Consider the following 13,259-nt stretch of genomic DNA (forward strand, 5'->3'; position numbering starts at 1 on the left):
ACCCCCCCCTCTCTAGCCGAGTACGAACGATCCTAACAGTCAGGTTATCATCAGGTGAGAGTTAGAGAAGGGGATATACCTAAGACAGCATTCAGGACTAGATACGGACATTACGAGTTCGTAGTCATGCCCTTTGGCGTGACAAATGCTCCAGCTACTTTCATGGACCTCATGAACAGAGTATTCAGAGAGTACTTAGATAAGTTCGTTATCGTCTTCATCGATGGCATCCTTATCTATTCAGAAACTCAGGAAGAACACACAGAGCACCTGAGAATAGTACTACAAACCCTTCAACAGAACCTGTTGTACGACAAGTTCACGAAATGTGAATTTTGGTTAGATCAGGTGTCCTTCCTGGGTCACATCATCTCAAGGGATGGTATCATGGTAGACCCCAGTAAAATAGAAGCTGTGAGTAACTGGAAAAGACCCAAGAACGCCAGTGAGATCAGGAGCTTTTTGGGATTAGCAGGTTATTACAGAAAATTCGTAGAGGACTTCTCCAGGATAGCCTCCCCACTGACAGCTCTTACTAGAAAGAACATAAAATTTCAATGGACAGAGGACTATGAGAATAGCTTTACCGAGCTAAAGAGGAGATTGACCAGTGCACCTATTCTGACTCTACCAGAGAACGCAGATCGCTTTGATATATATAGTGATGCCTCTAAGTTGGGTCTAGGAGCAGTGCTGATGCAAGATGGCAAGGTAATCGCCTACGCCTCCAGACAACTCAAGGATTATGAGAGGAATTATCCCACTCATGACCTTGAGCTTGCAGCAGTGGTGTTCGCCCTCAAAATTTGGAGACATTACTTGTATGGAGCTCAGTGCAGAGTGTATATAGATCATCAGAGTCTCAAGTACTTCTTCACTCAGAAGGATCTGAATATGTGACAGCGCAGATGGCTAGAACTGGTCAAGGACTACGATATAGACATCCTCTACCACCCAGGAAAGGCAAATAGGGTAGCAGATGCACTTAGCAGAAAGTCCAGTGCTGCCCTATTATCTCTAGCAGCCATGTCATCGCCCCTACAGAAGGAGATCACAGACTTCGGTCTTGAACTCATAGTTGGACAGCTCTCTACTATGACGTTAGAGTCTACTTTGCTTGGTGATATTCAGACAGCTCAGGAACAGGATCCTGAAATTCAGAAAATCAAGCAAGGGATAGCAAAATCAGAAGGTGGAGAGTTCAGAATATCAGATAGCGGGGTATTGTATTTTGGTGACAGATTATGTGTTCCAGATCAGGAAGAACTCAGAAGGAAGATTTTAGATGAGGCTCACAAGACTCCTTATGCGATGCATGCAGGCTCCACCAAAATGTACCAGGACTTGAAGAAACGTTTTTGGTGGCATGGGATGAAGAGAGACATCGCTCAATATGTCAGCACCTGCCTAACCTGTCAGAGGGTTAAGGCAGAACATCAGAGACGAGGAGGAGTTTTGCAGCCTATTCAGATTCCAGAGTGGAAGTGGGAAGACATTTCTATGGATTTCATAGTGGGATTACCCAGAACCATGAATGGTTTTGATACCATCTGGGTAATAGTCGACAGGTTGACTAAATCAGCCCACTTCTTAGCTATCAGGATATCCTACTCCATGGAACAGCTAGCACAGTTGTATCTCAAGGAGATCGTTAGACTCATGGAGTCCCATGAACCATTATATCAGACAGAGACAGCAGATTCACATCACACTTCTGGAAGTGTATACAGTCAGCGATGGGCACGAAGTTAAAATTCAGCACAGCTTTCCATCCTCAGACAGATGGATAGACGGAGCGGGTAAATCAGGTACTCGAAGATATGCTCCGAGCATGTGCCCTAGATTTCAAAGGAAGTTGGTGCAAATATCTGAGCCTAGCGGAATTTGCATACAACAACAGCTATCAGGCCACCATCGGCATGGCACCTTACGAGGCTCTCTATGGGCGGAGGTGTAGATCTCCAATCTGCTGGTATGAGAGTGGTGAACAGAAAGAACTAGAGCTTCAGACAGATCTAGTAGCAGATACCACAGCAGCTATACAGCTAGAGACAGCTCAGAGCCGCCAGAAAAGCTATGCTGATACACGGCGTAGACCTTTAGAGTTTTCAGTTGGGGATTCAGTGTTCCTCAGAGTAGCTCCCATGAAGGGAGTAATGCGTTTTGGGAAAAAGGGCAAGCTAAGTCCCAGATATGTGGGACCATACCTTATTAGCAGAAGAGTGGGCAAGGTAGCATATGAGTTAGAGCTACCCCAGGAAATGTCAGCTGTCCACAACGTATTCCATGTCTCTATGCTGAAGAAGCATATCCCAGATGCCACCCAGGTGATTGAGCCCTAGTCGGTACAAGTCCGCGAAGACCTCAGCTATGACAGTCGACCTATTCAGATAATAGACCGAGCAGTTAAGAAATTGCGGAACAAGGAAGTACCATTAGTGAAAGTAATTTGGCAAAGTCACACAGCAGAAGAGGCAACCTGGGAGACAGAAGCCAGTATGAGACAGAAGTACCCAGAGTTATTCTAAGTTCGAGGATGAACTTTTTACAAGGTATGGGGGATTGTAACGCCCGAAATATTCACAAAACTATTTTAGAAATATTCTACGATTTTTTTGGAATTTTAGGATATTTTTATGGAATTTTTTAGAATAGCGGAAGTAGCAAAAATAAATAGAGAACGAAAATAGCCTACGCGGGAATTGAACCCAGGACCTAGGGAACTCTATGTCTTATAGGGTGACTCTAGTAACCAAGTGAACCCAGCAGGGCCGTGCTGAAAGGAAAGGGAATCAATTTTAATTAAGTTGGAGTTGGGGCGAATTAGATCACTTAATATAAATAAGAAATAATTAAGTGAAGGGTTATTTGGATCGTGATTTTTCCTCTCCTCAAAACCTCACCGCCGCCCACCTCTCTTTTCTTCTTCTCTAGGTGCCAACCACAAGGAAGGCTAGGGTTCCGCCCAAGGGCACCTTCCGGCGACGACTTCGACACGAGGGCGCTCCCCTCCGCGAGAGGAACGCGTGGACGCGAGAAGATCGTCGAAAGGATCGTCTCCTTCAGAGATCTAGCGATTAGAATCGTAAGAAAATCCGAACAGGAGGTAAGAAACCCCTCACCTGCAGTATAAGTATCTTCCGTGTAAATTCCATGATTTAGTTAGTAGTATATAGCTTTTCGGCACAAAGGATGCGAATTAGCGCATACCAAGTGTTCGATTAAATTACTAGCACAGCTAAAATGTAACTTAGGCATTGTGATAGCTTAGTTAAATGCAATAGGAGCATTTCACAGCTCATATAGTGTTGCTACAGCTTTTACAGGACTAGACGTCCAATGGGTGGGCTCCCACAGTCGCCTCTAGGTTTAGATAACCTAGTTCGGGGTTTATACAACCTAGTAAAAGCAAGACAAGAATTTATTAGCTTATGTTCAGTATTTTACTTTCTCAGTGGCACTGTACTGGATTAGATATCCATTGGGTTGGACTCCCATAGTCGTCCCTAGGTTCAACTAACCTAGTAACCCTACTAAATTCGGGACTTGCAAACTCGGGTCTAGTTGGGGATGCGCGCACAGCAAAGTACAGTTGCCGGGCCCAAACAGCAGCTTGATTATTATTTTAATCTATTTATGAATATATTTTTCAAACATCACAAATTAGTCATGTGAGTTCAGTCAGCTTTAGCATCATATTAGTATTAGCTTAGCTCAGTTTTATATCAGTTTAGTTTTCTGTTGATACAACATGATAGTTTATGATTAGTTCTATTGCTATGATCAGTTTTATTTCTATGTGTTGTATGTCATGCCATGTTTAGCATATTCAGTATGTTCTTTTCAAATAGCATGTTTTCAAAGCATGATTTGCATCGATTGCATGTTTTAGTGAGGTAGATGGTTTCTTACTAAGCGAAAGCTTACAGATACTTCTTTTCCTTATACTGCAGATAAAGGTAAAGGAAAGATGGACTAGCGGAGGCTGGAGGGCAATGCTACGAAGATGTGTGTGGATGGAATTTGGAATAGAGATCTTAGGGAATTTCAGCAAGCTTGTTTAAGCACTAGAACTTTTTAGCATTTGGTTATTTTGCACCTTAGCATGTTAAACGTTATGAATTAGTTAATCAAGCATCCTATCATGTTTAGAATACTATTTTTTGTGATGTTAGAATGTTTGGCATTTAGTTTAGAAATGTTATAGGTGATTTTGGCACGAACAAGTGCTGAAATCAGACTCTGGGTTGAAATCAGAAACTCGGATCGATCGGCTGATCGATTCGAGGGGCCCCAATCGATCAGTTGATCGGTTGGGCAAGTTGTTCCGCGAACAGTAGGCTTCTGGATCGATCAGCCGATCAATCCAGCAAATTCTGTCGCGAACAGAAGGCTCTGGGATCGATCACTAGATCGATTGGCCAGTCTGGATCGATCAGCCGATCGATCCAGAATATTGCCCGAGCACAGTAGCGTGCTGGATCGATCACTGGATCGATCCAACCTAAGCCCCACATACAGTAGCCACCTGGATCAATCAATGGATCGATCCGGCCATTCCAATCGATCCGTGGATCGATTAGGAGGCCTGATATCAGCAAGAAACTCTTAGTAAGTTCCTTGACCATTGGGGGATGTAATATATGTCATGAATAGTTTAGATTACACCCCTTAGCACATGTAGAACCAAGAAATGATGATAGTTTAGCAAAATTTCAATTAGTACAGCTTCCGCACTTAGATTTAATGATGGTCATGGAATAGTTAGCACAGCATAATGTGACGGTCGGCCTCACAACCTAGTCAGTGGGAGGCGGGTCGTTACAAGTGTGCAGAACTTAATTGGTCTAGATAACCTGACACCAGGCTAAAATTTAACTAGTTCTGTTGGACTAATAGCTAGTGGAAAGTCCAGATAGGTCAAGGAGTGATCCAATATATGGCAAAAAGTCCAGCTAGGTCCGTGGGACCTGATAGCTGATCGATGTCCAATTGAATTTGCAGACCTGACAACTGGTGTGAAGGCTAGGTGGGCCAAATGGCAAGTCAAGGATAGCAAATGGTAAGTAAGGTAAGTCACTGGAGGAGAGTGATTCAATGAGGTCGAGTCCTGATGGGACTGTAGGTGCTAGTCCAGTTTATATATATTTTGAAAACATAAACTGAGACTATGACTAGATCCTAGTCTTAGAAAGATAAGATCTAATTAATAATGCTACTCTATATTGTGCTAACTTTATTTTGCAGATTATACTTTATTTTTGGACTAACTCATTTTCCAGGAGTTAGTATACAAAAATCAACCTTGGATGAACAATGTCTGAGGCGCCTCAAAGAGGATCAGAGGCACCTCGGATTGGCGCTTGGAGGTGCCCTGGACTTGTTGGAGCTGATAGGACCTTTGTGTAGGGCTAGAGGGGGGATGAATAGCCTTTCTTCAATTTGTGACTTACAATTTGTTAGCAGAAGCACAAAAAGTAATGAAATTGAAAAGCAATAAGAAGGCAAGGCTAACTCTTTGATTTACTTGGTCTCCACCTCCTTGAGGTAACTAATCCAAGGCACACACACACCCAATCAAGCTTCACTATGATCTTCTCCTTTTCGATTCAAGAACGAAGGTGGAGAAACCTTTACAAGATAATCTCTTCCTCTCACAAGATTAAAGATGAGCTTAGGAAGAAGAGATTGAGAGTTTGGAGGCTTAGAGATCACTTGGAGAGCTTAACAGTATTTTGTATCAAATTATATGTTCTCTCCAAGCTCTCAAGCCTTATATACATGTTACTGAAAACCCTGACACCAGTCGACTGATGAATCCATCAGTCAACTGGTAGCATGTAACGGCTACTATTCCTCCAAATCTATGGGGATTCTGTGCGCTATTAGCTCAACGGTATTATACCAGTCGACTGGTAAAAGTACCAGTTGACTGGTAGTCGTGGGTTGAGCGAACAGAATGTCTTTATTTGCTCCCAATTGACTGATCAGTTGACTGGACCAGTCGACTGTCATAACCATCAGTTGGCTAATCCTAATTACACACTCTCACTCATCCTCTCTGGAGTTGCCCTTGAAGCCTTTCTCCTCAGCCTTCGTCCCTTAGATGCACTCAAGCCTGCAGCTCTTCTTCGTGCCATCCTTCATGTTGCCTTGAAGTCCGCTTCTCTCAGCTTCACTCCGTTGCTCCTTGTCCGCGGTCCCTCAGATGCACCATCCTTCACCAATCTTCAAGGACCTGAGCCATAAGATGAGACTTTCCAAGCTTGTGTGTTTCACCAAGTCCTACATGACTTAAGTATATATTAAAACCAATATGAAACCTAATTTAAACTCTTTGGCATACACATCAAAATAATGATCGTACCCAATCAATTCTAGGTCGATTGCACCAACAAGAGGTGCCCTCAAGGAGACGAAATTGGCATATAATACTTCATAGCATGGAGGCACCCTAGAGGTGTTGGAGGCCCTTCGAAATCACATTAGAGGTGTCTCAGAAGTTTGGAGGTGCCTCGTGCAGATAGAGACTGCAAGTGTCGGAGTTTATCAAAGATAAAGTTTATGAGATAACTTTTAAGGTTGGAGGCACCTCATATGAGGTTGGAGGCATCTTCAACACTCTTTAAAAGAGCTATTCGACCGACACTTTATACACAACTTCTATACGCAATCTTTCGAGATTCCGGCTACTCTAACTTTATCCTCCCACTATGCTACAATGCTGCTATGCCTTAATACTATTGAGAAGTCGTCCAACACAGAGCTCAATCTGATAATCTTCACATGTTGGGTAATGAAATTTTCAATTAAGCTTTTAATTACTGCATAAAGGAAAGTGTAGGATATTACATTTGTCCTTAGTTTATTGTTGAATTTGATTTACTCTTTCGGTAGTTCTGGAAGAGGTTTTTAATAGATTGCCCATCAATATGGTCTGAGAGATCATGAGTCTTGGAATAGGAGTCATCAAAGGCTCTGAACCAAGTAACTGATTATATCTTGGTTTTCTTCTTCTCATATTTTATTTAATTCCATTGCTCACTTTTTTAAAATTAAAAAAAACTCTTGTTTTAAAATTTGAGAAAGATATAGCTTTGGTTGCAAGGAAAATTAAAAAGGGAACCAAGTCAAAACCTCGACCAATGATAGAATCAAAGGATGAATCAAAATCATATGAGGAAGACGAAGATGCAACCATATAAATCATAAACCTAGTATGAAAGATATTCAAGAAGACTACTTCACCATAAAGGACATCAAAAGAGCAATCCAACCATAAGGAAAACTAAACAGACCTATATTGGAGGTAACCTACTACGGGTACAATAAAAAGGGATAGTACAAGTCTAAGTGCCCCAACTAAAAGAAAGGCAAGTCAAAGAAGTCAAGGGAGAACAAAGCTCTCAAAGTAACTTGGGATGAATCATCTTTAGAGTCATAGTTATACGAATCAAATCAGACCAACTTCATGGCTCTAGTAGCAAAGGAGCAAATAATCAAGTCCAAATTCAAATATGAGTCTTAGTTTAGGTCTGAGTCAAACCATGAATCCATATCTAGATAAGAAGATTAAGAAGAAGATGGCAACTCTCCCTTAGTTGATAAAATGTACAATATAATTTCTTACTTAACTAGAAAGTTAGATAAATCTAAGAAAAAGGTTAGATCCCTCCAAAAGGAGGTAAAAGTCCTTAAGGAGGAGATCATTCTAAACCTTTCTACTAGCCAAGTTTAAGAAGGAACCCCAACTCAACTCCAAAAACTTGAGGAAAATAATTCCTTCCTGAAAGGTCAAGTTGAAAAGTTTAGGACATCATTAGAAAAGTTCACTTTAAGTTCCAAGTATCTAAATATGATACTTGAAACTCAAAGAGTTGTGTGCAATAAATTCGGACTCAAATACAAATCTAACACTTAACATAGAACCTACATGTTTTATTAAATATAAATATTAACAAATATGTTAAAACATGGGTTCTAAAATCACAATTATCAACAAAATAAACAATAATAAATTCTAGATTTTAAAAGAGCAAGTTTATTATATAGATAAACAATACCAAAGTTGTGATCTAGAAGGAGGGAAAAATAAAATAATATCTTTGATTTAGGGGGAGCATGTATTTTTATTTTTATTTTTATTTTATTGCTTGTTTTGTTTGTTTATTTAATGAATTAATGCCTTCTCCCCGCTTAATGTAAAATGGTTATATTTAACCAACCTTAACACCCTAGTATCAGACTAGGTTGGGATGATAGTAGACTAAGGAAGTTTTGTCAATGCATGTATAGGTTGAATCATATGTGTTCTATCTGGTACACTAGATTTAATGGATCTAGCTAAAGCTATTTCAGTTAAGTTAGTTAGACCAAAACTGAATATTAAGTTCCTTAAGTTTATTATTTTTGGTTACTTTAATGATGTCCATAGTCTGGAAGCTTACTCCATAAACCCATTTTTTTTTTTTTGAATCCAGAGCTTAGTTTGAATCTAATACAAAGTCAAATAATTATTTAAAAAAATAATAATAATAATTTTCAAATTAATTAACAATCAAAATATTTTTTAATAATTAATTAATCTAATAATAATAATTTATTCCATTTTAAATCTAAAAATAATTAATGTGAAATTAATTAATTAATCCGTAATTAATTTTTATCTTTAACTTAATAAATCTGAATTTAATTCTAAAATATTTTTAACTTAATTAATTCTAACTTAATTCAAAACTAATTAATTTACTTCGAAACCAATTTTAAATCAACGTAACATAACTTAATTAATGATCAGTTTAATTCAAAATTAACCAACTATAACTTAATTTAATTTTAATTCAATTTTAATTAATTTAGTAATAAGTTTTAACTTAATTCAAATGTAATTAAGTTCATTTCTATCCAAAATCATTTTTTTTAATTATTAATTAATTTTTACCTTAATGATTAAGCTTAATTCAAAATTGATTTTAATTTAACTTACATGAAAACATACTTGAATTAATCATCTCATAATCACAGTAAGGCTACTTGTTTTTATCACTTAGTTTTGGTGAGATCCTAAGTAAAATTGGCAATTTTCTTTTATGACTTTGCTTAGCTTAAATTCATAGGAATTAGGAAATTTTATATAAGTAGAATGTCTGGGTCAATATTATAATTATCTATGTTTCATTTTTTTATTTTTTTTGTGGAAATAGCCTAGGCTTTATCCTAGATTGCATGAATCTATAGATCTAGGTAGTCTTTGCGTCTCACAAACACTTAAAGAATTAACTTGTCTGTGTATTGAGCTACGTAAATAGGCATGAGATGTTAGGATCTACCCTTAATTACAGATATAGACAAGGGCATTGATATGAATCAAGGGGTCTAAACTCAAAAATGATTACTTATGTGACTAAATCTATACTAAACTCATTGATCATGTAATATCAATTGAGTAAAGAAAAAAAAGAGTTAGACATTTCTTAAAGACTAATTTTTAGATGTGTTAATTTAAAATAAATTATTTTGAAAAACAATAATTTTTCAGAAAATAGTTGTTCAGTCAACCAAACACACATGTTCAATCGACTGACACTTATCAAAATCGAGATTTAATCATGGTCAAAATCTCTGCCCATGAATTTGCCCACGAATTAATTCTCGATTGACTGATCAAGCTATAGGTCAACTCATTGAGCTATAGGTTGATTGATAAGAATCGAGATTGTAAAACGGTGACATGGCCTAACATAATCGATTGACCGACAATCGTATCAGTCGACCTAATCCATAAAAATCACAAATGGTTTCACTTTGAAACTCTAAAATTGCCGACTACCTTAAATGGATCAGTCGATTGATCCATAAGTTCAGACCGATAAAGCACTATAAAAATGACACCAAATCTAACCTTCCTCCTTTCTCTTCTAGCACCGGATCCAACCTTCAGACACTGTCTGCAATTTTTTGAAGCCTCCGAAGCATCAAAAATGCCTCAATAACGACTCTTAATCTCCTTAATTAAATTCGTTTTTGTCCTTATTTGGTTATTTTATTCATTTTAATAACAAAAAGAAATGCCAAAATATTCAAAATTAGGCTGGCCTATCTAATCCTAGCCAAGACCCTAGGTTCTCCATAGATAAATTAAGGTTGTCTTTCCAAACTAAAACATTTTATCATTTAGCAAGCCGATATATAGACATGCCATTGTTCACCATATATTGTCTTGATACGATGGAAACTTTTAACTATTATGCATTACTGGATCTACTAAACTGCAAGTACTTCATCAATTTTGACTTAGGTGCTAAATCCTATAACAATCTTCGGCAAGTTGATGAGTATAATTATAAGATTAGAATTGCATGTCAGGACTTTCTTTACACTATTGATATGGTTAGATCTTTTCTCCATACTTGGGTAACCAATAGCACCTTCTACTATTTTCTAAACTTTCTTGAGACCTTACGTGTAGTTCGGATCCTCTGTCCCCATTTTTTTCTATCTCCGTATCTCATCGTCGATCGGACGGGCTAGATTACATCTCAAGGATGTCTTGCACATCACGAGGATACTGCACAGATCTTAAAGATGTCATGATGCATTGAGATGTAATCTGGTCCGTTCGATCGACAGTAAAACATGGAGACAGAGAGAAATGAGGACAGAGGATCTGAACTACCTTACGTGATCCTTGGACTTCATGTATGTCAATTTTTTTACGGTCCTCATCCTAAAGTCATGAACTCAATCAACTAGGACAATGCTTTTATAAAGCAATTGTCGGTTGCATTTTGCCTCTAGCCACTAGAGATCAATTTGTCATGAAACCTTATCATCTATTCCTAATATACTCTTAAACATTGACTTGAAATTGACATAGATTTATGGGTGTTTAAGACCATCATTTATTATTCTAGATATAGTTCCTCTAGAAAGGTCTACATGGCATATATCATGTCATCACTGCACTACTAGGATCATTTGGCATTAACACAACAATAGGTAATGTCTATTGAAGTATTTTGGTAGAACTCTTGAGGAGAAAGAGATATTTTGTCTTCTATTTCGGTAAACTTTTGATTACAAAGCCATTATATAGACTTGAAAGAAACTTAGAGGGTAAGTAAGCTTAAATGCTAAGTAACCGTTTAGCTTATCAAGGTGACTCTTTGATTCATACAACAATTGTATGCACGATGGAAGAGTGATGGTCCAACTTCCTCATAATGATGGTCAACACATTAACTTTAACACTCCCCCTTAATGTGTTGTCGGATTCCAAGTTTGGCTCGGAGCTGTTCAAATCTTTCTCTCGGAAGTGCTTTTGTGAAGATGTCAGACAATTGCTCCTCAGATCGACAGAACTCAAGTTGAATTTCTTTATCTTCAATTGCCTATCAAATGAAATGATGCTTGAGTGCTATATGTCGAGTTCGGCTGTGGTGAACTGGGTTCTTAGCCATAGCGATTACAGATTTGTTGTCGCAGTATAGCACGGTTCCTTCAATCTGATGATGACTGAGATCAGCTAAGATTCTTCGAAGCCAAATTGCTTGTGAAGTGGCTACTGATGCTGAGATGTACTCGGCTTCCGCAGACGATTGTGCAACACTTTGTTGTTTCTTAGACAACCATGAGAATATTACTGAACCAAAAAAGAAACAGTACCCCGAGGTGCTTTTCATGTCGTCTAAGGATCCACCAAGATCACTGTCACAATAACCGACAAGGTTAAGTGCGTGATTCTTTTGAAAGCTTAGACCGAGGTCGGTTGTCCCTTGAACATATCGTAAGACGCGCTTTGCTGTACCGAGATGAAAATGGCTCGGACTCTGCATAAATCTTGAGAGTAGACTTGCAGCATACATGAGATCAGGCCTAGTTGCTGTGAGGTATAACAAATTACCAATGAGGCTACGGTAGTGAGTGACATCCGCTGCTTTTCGTCCATCTTCCTTTTTCAATTTCTCCCCCATAATGAGTGGTGTAGAGACAGGATTGCATCCCAGCATGTTGAATTTCTTCAGAATCTTTTCTGCATATATCTTTTGGCAGATAAATACTATCTCTTCTTCTTGGTAGATCTCCATGCCCAAGAAATGTCGAAGTAGACCCATATCACTCATTTCATACTTTTGAGTCATGTCATTTTTGAACTCTTCGATCATCTTCTTGTTGCTTCCAGTGAAAATTAGATCATCAACATAAAGAGTGACTATAAGAACATCATTACCTTGCTGCTTGACATACAAAGTTGGTTCACTCTTGCTCTTCTCGAATTTTGTTTGGTTGAAATAGTTGTCGATCTCACTGTACCAAGCGCGAGGAGATTGTTTAAGTCCATATAGCGCTTTCTTAAGTTTGTAGACTTTTCCTTCTTTTCCTTTTAGGATGAAACCCTGAGGTTGATCTACATACACTTCTTCCTTCAATTCACCATTGAGAAACGCTGACTTGACATCAAGCTAATAAAGTTTCCACCCTTTGCTGGCGGCGAATGCAATTATAGCTCGGATTGTGTCAAGCTGAGCTACTGGGGCAAACGTCTCCCCATAGTCAATTCCAGGCTGTTGAGAATAACCTTTGGCAACTAGTCTCGCTTTGTGTTTTTGAATGGATCCGTCTGGGTTGTGCTTGACTTTGTAGATCCATTTAACACCTATGACTTCTTTGTCTGTTGGTTTATCAACAAGCTCCCATGTCTGATTTTTTTCAATCACATGGACTTCCTCCTCCATTGCTTTTTTCCACGATTCTTCTTTGATTGCTTCATCAAAGTTCTCAGGCTCAATGGAGCAATAATTGCATGTAGCATATATATCATCTAATGATCTGTACCTTTTTGGAGTTGTGCTCGGGGATGAGGAGTTTGATGAAGTTGGATCAGTTGAGCTTTCGTCATTGGGTTGAGATGAGCTTGAATCTGGTGTGCTTGGCTCAATTTCATCTTCTTTGTCAGTACTGATCAAAATGTCTTTCTTCTCAACTTTGTTTTCTTCCCAATTTCATAAAGCATTTTCATCAACTTGAACATCTCAGCTAATAATAACTTGACCCAGTTGTAGGTTAAGTACTGTAGCCGACAAAAATACATCTTTCGCTAGATTCGTCAAGTTTGCTTCGTTTCTCTTTTGGAATTTGAGAATAGCAAATGCTTCCGAATACCTTGAGATGGTTCACCGATGGTCTTCTACCACTCCATGCTTCAAACGGAGTCTTGTTTGGTATGGCCGAGGTTGGGCATCGATTGGATAAGTAAACGG

The sequence above is a fragment of the Zingiber officinale genome, chromosome 3B (genome assembly GCF_018446385.1).
Source record: "Zingiber officinale cultivar Zhangliang chromosome 3B, Zo_v1.1, whole genome shotgun sequence".
Taxonomy (NCBI): Eukaryota; Viridiplantae; Streptophyta; class Magnoliopsida; order Zingiberales; family Zingiberaceae; genus Zingiber; species Zingiber officinale.